Source organism: Phoca vitulina, unplaced genomic scaffold (assembly GCF_004348235.1).
Source record: "Phoca vitulina isolate PV1807 unplaced genomic scaffold, GSC_HSeal_1.0 scaffold55, whole genome shotgun sequence".
Classification (NCBI taxonomy): Eukaryota; Metazoa; Chordata; class Mammalia; order Carnivora; family Phocidae; genus Phoca; species Phoca vitulina.
Window position 1 is genome coordinate 330,171 of NW_022589758.1, and position 10,375 is coordinate 340,545.

Genomic DNA, 10,375 nt, shown 5'->3' on the forward strand with positions numbered 1-10,375 from the left:
CTCTTGTCCACAGCAACCGGGCCTGTGAACTCTGCCTTCCCTCTTATGCTTTTGGATGAAATGCCCTAGTTTCTAGCTAACAAGGGTCTCTCCACTTGTCTTGGTCACCAACCACCTCCATTCTCCACACTACTAAATCCAAGGGACAGTTCTCAGCCCTGAAACCTGTCAACAGCATTTGACACGCTGGCCTCCTTGGGAACACTCTTCATGTGGCTTGCAGTAGATTGTACTCTCTCTGGTTTTCCCTCCTCCTGGCCACTCTGTCTCAATATTATTGCTGCTTCCTCATTATTTTCCTGACCTCTTAACTTTGTAGTGTCCAGACTTTAGTCCTTGGACACCTTCTATATCTACACTCACTCCTTTGTTGGTGTATCTAGTTCCATGGCTTTCTATACCATCTATATGCTGATGACTCCTCCTCTTTATCTTCAGGCTTGCATCTCTCCTCTGAATTCCAGGCCCCGAAATCTAACAGCCTACTTGAGAACTCTACTTGAATGTCTGACAAGCATGTCAAACTTCATATGTTTAAAATCAAGCTTCTGATCTCTCCAACACTACTTCTTCACTTAATAGCAACTCCATAGTTGGATAACTTAAGCTAAAAACCTTGGAGGTATGATGAAGTCCTTTCTTTCCCTTCCTTCAAACTTCCAATCAATCAACAAATCCTATTGGCTCTATTTCAAAGATTAAGAAGCCCAACTTAAAAATGGACAGAAGATTGGGGCACCTGGGTGGCCCAGTCGGTTAAGTGTCTGACTCTTGGTTTTTTTTTTTAATTTTTTATTGTTATGTTAATCACCATACATTATGACTCTTGGTTTTGGCCCAGGTTATGATCTCAGAGTTGTGAGATAGAGCCTGGCGTAGGGCTTCATGCTGGGCGCGGAGCCTGCTTAAGATTCTCTCTCTCCCTCTGCCCCTCCCTCTCTCTCTCAAAAAGAAAAGAAAGGTCAGGTCATGATCCCTGGGTCCTAGGATCGAGCCCCACATTGGGCTCCCTGCTCAGCAGGGAGTCTACTTCTCCCTCTGGCCCTCCCCCTGCTCATGCTCTCTCTCCCTCTCTCTCTCTCAAATAAAATCCTTAAAAAAAAAAAATAAATAAATAAAATTCTATCTGTTCATTGTTTTACTTTCCAGAAGGCCCTACAAATCTTAGGTAAGGAACATAGTTGAAAGAGTTGTTTGGTGATGTTGCTGCTGTTGAGTTTTTCTATGTATTACATATTGTGCTTGGCTGTATGTCAGTAATTCTAAAAGTGCCTCTTTGAAAATAATCATCCCCAAATCACATATATAAACATTATTTGCAACTTATGAGGTTTTTTTTTAAGTGGTTTTTAGTATATTCACAAAGTTGTACAACCATCACCATCATCTAATTCCAGAACATTTCCATCACCGCCCCCCAAAAACAGCTTACATCCATTAGCAGTCAGTTCCCATTCTTCCCTCCCTCGAGTCCCTGGGAACCACTAACCTGTTTTCTGTCTCTAGGGATTTGCCTACCCTGGACATTACATATCAATGGAATCATGTAATATATGGCCTTTTGTGTCTGGCTTCTTTCACATCGGTTTTTTTTGTTTTTTTTTTTTTAACTCGAGAAGTAAAGCATATTTTACTAACCAAAGGGACTGTACTGGCGTTTATTTAAAGTGCAGCTTTAATTGAATTTACATAAATAATTTAACATTTACATCTGTCATAATTGCACTTCTTCAAATTTTTATGTCAATAATTTTTAGTAATCACATGTTAAAACTTGACATTTTGAAAGACAAAAAACCCCCACTCATCTACAAGATAAAGGTCACAAGATTTTTTTCCTTAAGAAAAGGGAAATATGGATATTTCCCCCTACTTATTTTAGTTGGCTAAGTAGAGTTCAATCAGATTTCATCACTATAACCACTGTTTCAGTAAAGACTTGTAGCCATTGTTTAGTAAGGACCAAAGACAGGAATTCTTAGCAACATGTTGGCTCAGTTTTTCTTCCCCTGCATGTCTTCTTCCAAACACACAATACAGTGTGGTATAAAATTATTGTGCCTTTGAATTATATGGCTTGAAAAAAAAAAGAATTATATGACTTGTTTTAAAGTAATCAGTTCCTCACACAATTCCATTTTATCTCTAGGCTGAGAGATTTCACACTTAGCTCATCCTATGAATTTTCTCTGTTCTGTCTCTCCTCTATTTTATCACTGCTTCATGTTATTTGTGGACATGTTTTTTCCCTTTAATTGTCCATTAAGTTCCCTGTGCACATCTTAGTTATGTTTGTATCCCTCAAAGCCCCAAGATTAACTCTGGGCATGGTAGATGCTTAATGCAATTTTGTAAAATAGGTTTTTACTTAGAGTGGAATTTCAGTGAGTTCCTATGTGTTTCTGTTCTACATCTGCCACCCCATACTTTGGAAACACTGCATCTAACTTTAATAAAACTGGATCAAATGTTATGATTGTTAATGTTTCAAACCCACTCCCCCCCAAAAATAATTTATTCAAAATAAATTTATTTCATTCATGTTATGGCATTTGAAACTTACCAAATTAATGAAAGAGAGCCCTGAATCATAAGGGTTGTGTTAGATTGTATTATTGCTCAAGTATTTGATGACCTTCCCAGTGAGACAATTCTAGAATACCATACCACTTAGATCAGATTTGCCGTGTGACTTGCACTGCCCCTCCCTTTAGAAGGATTGTACATCCTAATGTGTAACTCGCTTTGGCCAAGGACATATGGGTAGAAATGATGCATGTCACTTCCAGGTAGAAGCTTTAAGAGCCAGCCAACCGATGAGACCTGCAGTCTATCAGACGGGCTTCTCCATTAGCTCAGGTTCATCAGCTTGGGCCCAGAGGGAACGTGACATGGAACGGGACCACAGCTGACCTGTGATAGACATTAAGATGAAAAACAAATCTTTGTTTTTATAAGCTGCTGAGATTTGGTGGGGGGTTGGGGCGAGGTCATTTTTTTCTTTTTTTTTTTTTTTTACCACAGCATGGCTAAGCCTAGACTGATCGATAAAAAAGTGTTAAGGGAGGTATAATTCCAATTACCTGAATTTCTATTATGAATCACAATAAATTTGCACTAGATGATCTATAAGATATAGTCTAACTTTGTACCATTCAGAGTTTGTACAGTTGACCCTTGAACAACACAGGTTTGAACTGCTCAGGTCCATTTATACGTGGATTTTTTTTTTTTTTTTATAAATACAGTACAGTATTGTAAATATATTCTCTTTCTTATGATTTTCTTAACATTTTCTTTTCTCTAGCTTACTTTATGATAAGAATACAGTATATAATACATATAACATAAAAAATATGTGTTAATCAACTGTTTATATTATTGGTAAGGCCTCTCTGGTCAACAGTAGGCTATTAGTAGTTAAGTTTTGGGGGAGTCAAAAGTGACATGCGGATTTTTGACTGTATGGGAGTCAGTGCCCGTAACCCCCACGTTGTTCAAGTATCAACTGTAGTTTCTTTTTTTTTTTTTTTAAAGATTTTATTTATTTTTTGACAGAGAGAGAGACAGCAAGAGAGGGAACACACACAAGCAGGGGGAGTGGGAGAGGGAGAAGCAGACTTCCCGTGGGGCAGGGAGCCCGATGTGGGGCTCGATCCCAGGACCCTGGGATCATGACCCGAGCTGAAGGCAGACGCCTAACGACTGAGCCACCCAGGCGCCCCTCAACTGTAGTTTCAAATAAAGACATCAACTCCTTCTAACTTAGAGAAGGCATTTCTTAGGGAGATGTTGAGTAGTTCTTGGAGGCAAGGCTGGAGTATTGAGTTTGGACAGTGGACAGGAACAATGAGAATCCGCACCATGAATGGCCTGATTAAGCTGCTGTTACTGTTAGGCACTAGGTACTGCCACTGGGTTCATGATCACTGGCACCTCTGTGGTCCCTGGATACCAGAGGCCACCACTACACATGCCAGAATGAACTTTGAACTATTCCAGCATCTCTGTGTTCCTTGCCTAAGATTCAGATCTTCAAAGAGAGTATCTGATTGGCCAGTCTTGGGTCTCATGCCCTGTATCCTTGTTGTGGGGGTTCTGGAAGAGCAAGTATCTAAGTAGCTGGCCTTTAGAGCTGTTATAATGAAAAGACTCACAAAATAGTTGGCTCCCTAACAGAAGGGCCTTCAGGTGCTAAGCAAAACCCCTTCTCCCCAACCCCCTGAAACTCTCAGAAGATAAGAAAACTTTACAACTCCTATTGTGTATTTCTTACTAAGTCAGGCTCCCCTTTATGGGGGTATAACATAAGCAGTGTGGTATAAACGACTATACTATAACTGAAAATTTATGAGGTGAATGGACATATTCTAGTCCACTTCAGTAGAATTTTCTGTGCTGGTGGAAATATTCTATATCTACACTGTCCAGTGGGCTGGCCACTCACCACATGTGGCTACTGAGTCCTGGAAATGAGGTAATACGACTAAGGAACTGAATATTGAATGCCATTTAATTTCAATTGATTTATATTTCAATGTGAGTAACCCCTATAGCTAGTGGCTAGACAGCATATTTCTAGTCCTTTTAGGCACCACACCTACTTTTCTCCACTAAGTTCTTCACATTTTCTGTTATATTTATTTCTAAATGTTTTATAATTTTGCTATTGAAATTGGTATCTTTTTAAATTTACATTTCCTGTGTTTGTCGGTTATATAAATGGAATTTATTTTTGTTAAGCATTTTTTATCTAGCCACTATCTTGGTCCATTTGGGCTGCTATTACAAAATACTATTGACTGGGTGGCTTATCAACCACAGAAATTTATTTCTCACAGTTCTGGAGGCTGGAAGATCAAGATCTTCCAGCAGACTCGGTGTCTGTTGAGAACCCACTTTCAGGTTCATCGATGGCCCTATTTTCACAGTGTCCTCAGATGGGGGAAGGGATGACGCAGCTCTGTGGGGTGTTTTTTATAAGGGCACTGATCTCATGGTGAAGGCCCCACCCTCATGACCTAATCACCTCCCAAAGGCCCCACCTCCTGATACCATTACATTGGGGGTTAGGATTTCAACCCCTGGATTTTGAGGGGACACAAACATCTAGTCTACAGTAAGCTGCCTTGTTGAACTCTTTGAATGATAAGTTTTCTATAGAGTCCTTTTGAATTTGCAAGCATATTGTCTGTGCTTAATACAGTTTTGTTGCTCCCTTTGCAATCCTCATATTCTTCCTTTTACTTCTGTGTGCTATGAGCTCGAGTGCAATGATGAATAGAGTGCTTGCTGCAGACACTTCTCTTTTTCTTGTTTTAGAGGGCATACTTTAGAGGGCACCTGGGTGACTCAGTCAGTTAAGCATCTGAGTCTTGATTCTGGCTCAGGTCATGATCTTAGGGTCGTGAGATTGAGCCCCACAACGGGCTCCAGGCTGAGCGTGGAGCCCACTTGGGATTCTCTCTCTCTCCCTCTGCCCCTCCCCATCTCTAAAAGAAAGGGGGGGCATACTTACAGATTTTAACTCTTAAGAATGATATTTGGTATGGGTTTTTAGTAGATACTCTTTGTGAGCTTAAGGAATTTCCCTTCTATTCCTAGTTTGCTGAGATTATTCATCACGAATGGGTGTTGAATTTTGTTGAATGCATTCTTTTCTTCATCTATGGAGTTGATTATATATTTTCTTTTCCCTTTAAGCTATTAATATTTTTGTTTTGAGAGAGAGCGCACACGCATGCATGAACAGGGGTGGGTGGGGCAGAGGGAGAGGAGAGAGAGAATCTTAAGCAGGCTCCACACCCAGTACAGAACCGAAGCAGGGCTCAATCTCACAACCCTGAGATCAGGACCTGAACCGAAATCAACAATCAGACGCTTAACGGAGCCACCCAGGTGCCCCTGAACTGTTAATGTTAAACTATCCTTGCATCCCTGAGATACACCCAAATTGTCACGACATTAAATTATATTGTCTTCTTTTCTCTTGATTATTATTCACTTTTTGCTGTCTCTTTGCATGTCAATATTTTTTGTTGAATGCCGGACATTGTGTGTAAATGCAACATAAATGCTCTAGATGATATCTTCCACCACTGAGGGTTCCCTCTGTCCTCTATTAGGTAGATAGGGTGAGAGATCTATCACTTTAATCCAATCAGGGATTGGGTTTAGGCTGAGCCTGGCTACAGCTATGGCCAGGAGCTTGCACAAGCTTGGATTATTATGGCTACTGGGATGGCCATGGGGAGAGGAGATGAGAGAATGAGAAATTGGTTATGTGAGTGCAATAGTGGTCTCAGGTTTTAAACCAAAAGGGTCAAGAAAGCTGCTGGTGGGCATTGGGTACTCAGATATATGGCAATGGGGAGGTGGGAAGAGGAGCACTAACATTCCTATCCTGAGTTCTAAGAGCAACATGAAGTTTTGGATGTGTCTGTGGATTTGGGAGGGCTTCTGTTTAAAGGAAAAAGTGGCTAAGATAACTGAATTTTTGTCTTCCCTGACTACTATAGCCTAAGGCAAAGATGACATTTGGATGCCATAGAAAGTAGGGTGCTTAAAATTCCTTTGTTAAAAAATTTCTACTTATTTCTCAAAAAAATACTATAACATGGAATTCAAATTTTAAATAAAAATTCCCCAGAATCCTGCTGCCCTAACAATTCAACTATTTTGATTTTCCTTGCTGCTTTCCATTCTTTTTTAAATAAACACTCTTATGCAGAAACACCCACAAACACACACACACACACACACACACACACACACACAAATATACTTTTTATATAATGTAACCACGGTGTGCCTGGAATTTTCCTTCTACTGCCTCTAAAGATGAAGTTCAGTTTATGACTCACATTCATCAGGAAATCAGCAAAGGGATCAGATTGCTCACTTCAGTCCTGAATTGTAATGCCTGTTCCGTTCTGCCGTCTGTAATTACCTGAGTTAAGCTATGTTTAGAGTGTGGTAGAGAAAGAGCATCACTCTTCAGAATGCACTTAATATTTTTAAGAGAATACATTAGAGCTAGTTATGGCTGAAGAAACAATTATAATTTTGGTTTTTCCATCAATTATGAAGATTTTCTAATAGTTTGCATCTTTTCTTTATTTAGACTTTTTTTGAGTGCTACTATGTGCTAGGTTCTTAGTGAACTGCTGTTCTCTCAACTGGTACCCCTCGCCCCCTTCCACAGCTCTTCCCACTGCTGCTTGCTCATCTTGAGGGCTCAGCATAAGTCCCCTGATTCATGCCTCGTGTGGTACCATCCCCCTGTACTCCCGCAGACTGCACCTTGTTTATTTCCTTCCAGGCCCTTAATCCAATTTGTAACTGCACGTGTGTTTAGTTGCTTACTGAATGTCTCCCTCTCTCTTCTGGGCTGTCCTGAGAAAGGGATTGAATCTATTTTCTTCACCAAGGTAAGATCATATGATATAAACACAGCTGGTAGATGGGAGCAAAAATTCAGGGCGGGTGCTTGGGGACACCCCTTGAATTGCTCCTGCCTCTTGTCTACCACTATATTCTCGGTACCCGGCACAGTGTGGGCACTCACTATATATTTGTTGAATAAATATTAACATGAAATGACTTTTCATTTCCTGAAAAGTCTTAAAACCACCCAAGGGAAGAGGGTAGATGTGTTTCTATACTACAGGCATTGGAAGGGTTTGGGCTGGTGTGGTGGTTACCCGCAAACTTGGGAGGTGCCAGGTGCATTGGCTCCTGACTCCCATGCCCCCTCTCTTCTGACAGTGGGCAGGCTGGTGGAGGAAGCGTGTTGGTGGCTTTTGATTCCCAGGTAGCCATTCAACATCAGCCACTGTACAGAGCTCATGGGACCCATGACAGAATATATGTTCTATTATGGTGGCAAGTCAGACTTTCCATTTGATTGTATCAACCTGAAGATCGCAAATCCTGAAATTTTCTTACTGTTGATATATAGATTAAGGATGATGCTCCTATTCATTTTTTGATTTACTACTCCTTTTTAAGCTAAGGAGTGAAGAAATCAGATTTCTGGTATTTTCTCATATTGAAATTTTATCTGACTTAAGGATCAGGATAAAAAGTTAGTATTAGTGTAGGAAACATGCTGAATTTAGTTTCTAGCCAAACAGGAAGGGTGTGACATTGTTTGAAACACTGAAAATGTATATATTATATAAATATATGAATATATAAAGGAATATATGAATTAAATAAATGAATATATAAATATATACTATATATAAATATATATAAATAAATATTAGATAAATATTTCAATATCAATATTTATTGAAATATTTCAATATTTATTGAATATTTATTTATTCAATATTGAAAATTATTCAGTATTTATTTATATAAGAAATGTTTCCGGGGCGCCTGGGTGGCTCAGTCAGTTAAGCGTCTGCCTTCAGCTCAGGTCATGATCCCAGGGTCCTGGGATTGAGTCCTGCATCAGGCTCCCTGCTTAGCAGGGAGTCGGTTTCTCCCTCTTCCTCTGCCCCTCCCCCCCAGATCCTGCTCTCTCACGTGCTCTCTCTCAAATACATAAAATCTTATTAAAAAAAGGTTTCCTCCACCGAATTGGGATTTTTTGCCTTCATATACTATTGATAACGTTCTTTTTCACTTATTGTATGTTGTTACGTATTTTCACTCTGACTTTAAAGCCAAATATAATGGATTTCGAATTACTTTTTATGCTTTTCTCCCTTAGTACAGCTATGCAAGTACATCTATGTAATATTGAGAACAAATCTCTTATTTTGGTCAATGATTTAGGGAAATTATCAAATTTCTGATTATTTAGATATGTCATTTAATGGTCAAGTTGCCTACCATTGAGTTCTATGTTTTTCCTTGTATGTGAAAAGTATAATCAATTTAACTAGATCAGTATTTATGATACCTGAGTCTGGGGCCCACTTATTTGTAATTTTTCATCAGAGATACCAGAGATGATTTCTTTCAGACTCCAGCTGGAAATGGGGTATTAACTCCCAGGGCTCACAGTAATCAGTAGGTGTCATTTAACGAAAGAAAACATTAATGCTTAGCAACCTTGACCTCTTTTTCCCCCATGAGTGATGCAATGGATGTTTACAGAATATAAAGACAAAAATCTTAATTAGATGAAGTGAGTCAAATGAGGTCAATTTTTAAATGTTTTTCATCAGTAAACAAGTTCATGGAGCAAGAGAGACAGAGACCATCTATCTAACTTGTGTCAGCTTGCCAACCACACACATCTGACAACAAAAATCCCCCAAACTTGCCCTTCAGGGAAAAATCTTTTGACCCACCCTACTCTTGCACTGTCAAATCAGTTAGGCAAAGAAAGGAATATATACCTGAATATATGAATATTCTTAAGTGTCAGTTGTATGGTGTCTAAGTAATAGTTATTTCAGAAAAAGTAATTCCTTATTCTTTCTTCAGGTGCTGATGATAAGCTATACTCAGATATTTATATGCCTTGCTTACATTTTGGAACAGCCTAAGAATCACTTGTAGGACCTTCTTAGAACCCTTTTTTTGAAAACTCTTGGATTTCCCAAGGCTTACTTTAAGATTTTTTTTTTTTTTTTTAATTTGACAGAGAGAGAGAGAGAGAGAGCAGAGCGAGGGAGAGAGAACATGAGTCAGGGGGAGGGGCAGACGGAGAGGGAGAAGCAGGCTCCCTGCTGAGCAGGGAGCCCATGGCTCAGGGCTGGATCCCAGGACCCCGATCCCGGGACTCCGGGATCATGACCTGAGCCAAAGACAGACGCTTAACTGGCTGAGCCACCCAGGTGCCCCTTTTAAAAGTTTTTTTTTTTATTATTTATTATTTTTTTATTTTTATTTTTTTCTCAAGGCTTACTTTAAATCAAGATACAATAATTCCGTAGGAGCTCTTGTTAATAGCTGCTTGGTATTAGCAGTTGTGGAAGATAAAGTGCATCACTCCCTGACTGTGATTATGATATACAGTTTTCAGGTAGCCTTTCCTTAGTGATCCTGTGGGTTGCTTGTTGCAACTTAGTTCACTGTACATGACACTATATAGTTTTTCTTTGGGAAAATTAATTCTAATGTTCTTATATGTTTTGTTGTGTAGTTTTAATTATTTTGTGTTTAAAATAAGATAATATCTTTCCCCTCCCTATTTTCAATAGATTTATATTTTATAAACCTTACTCATATTTCCTTGTGGACATATTTCCTTTGGGAAATATCCTATATGGATAAAAAAATAGATTTCTTTATAAAAGAAAAATTCATTTAAGCTCAAACTAGAGCTCAATCTTTATTACAGGTCTCATTGTCAGAAGTATTCTAAAATTGTCTTTAATACTTGTGAGAAACTGTCCTAAAATATACTTTTTCT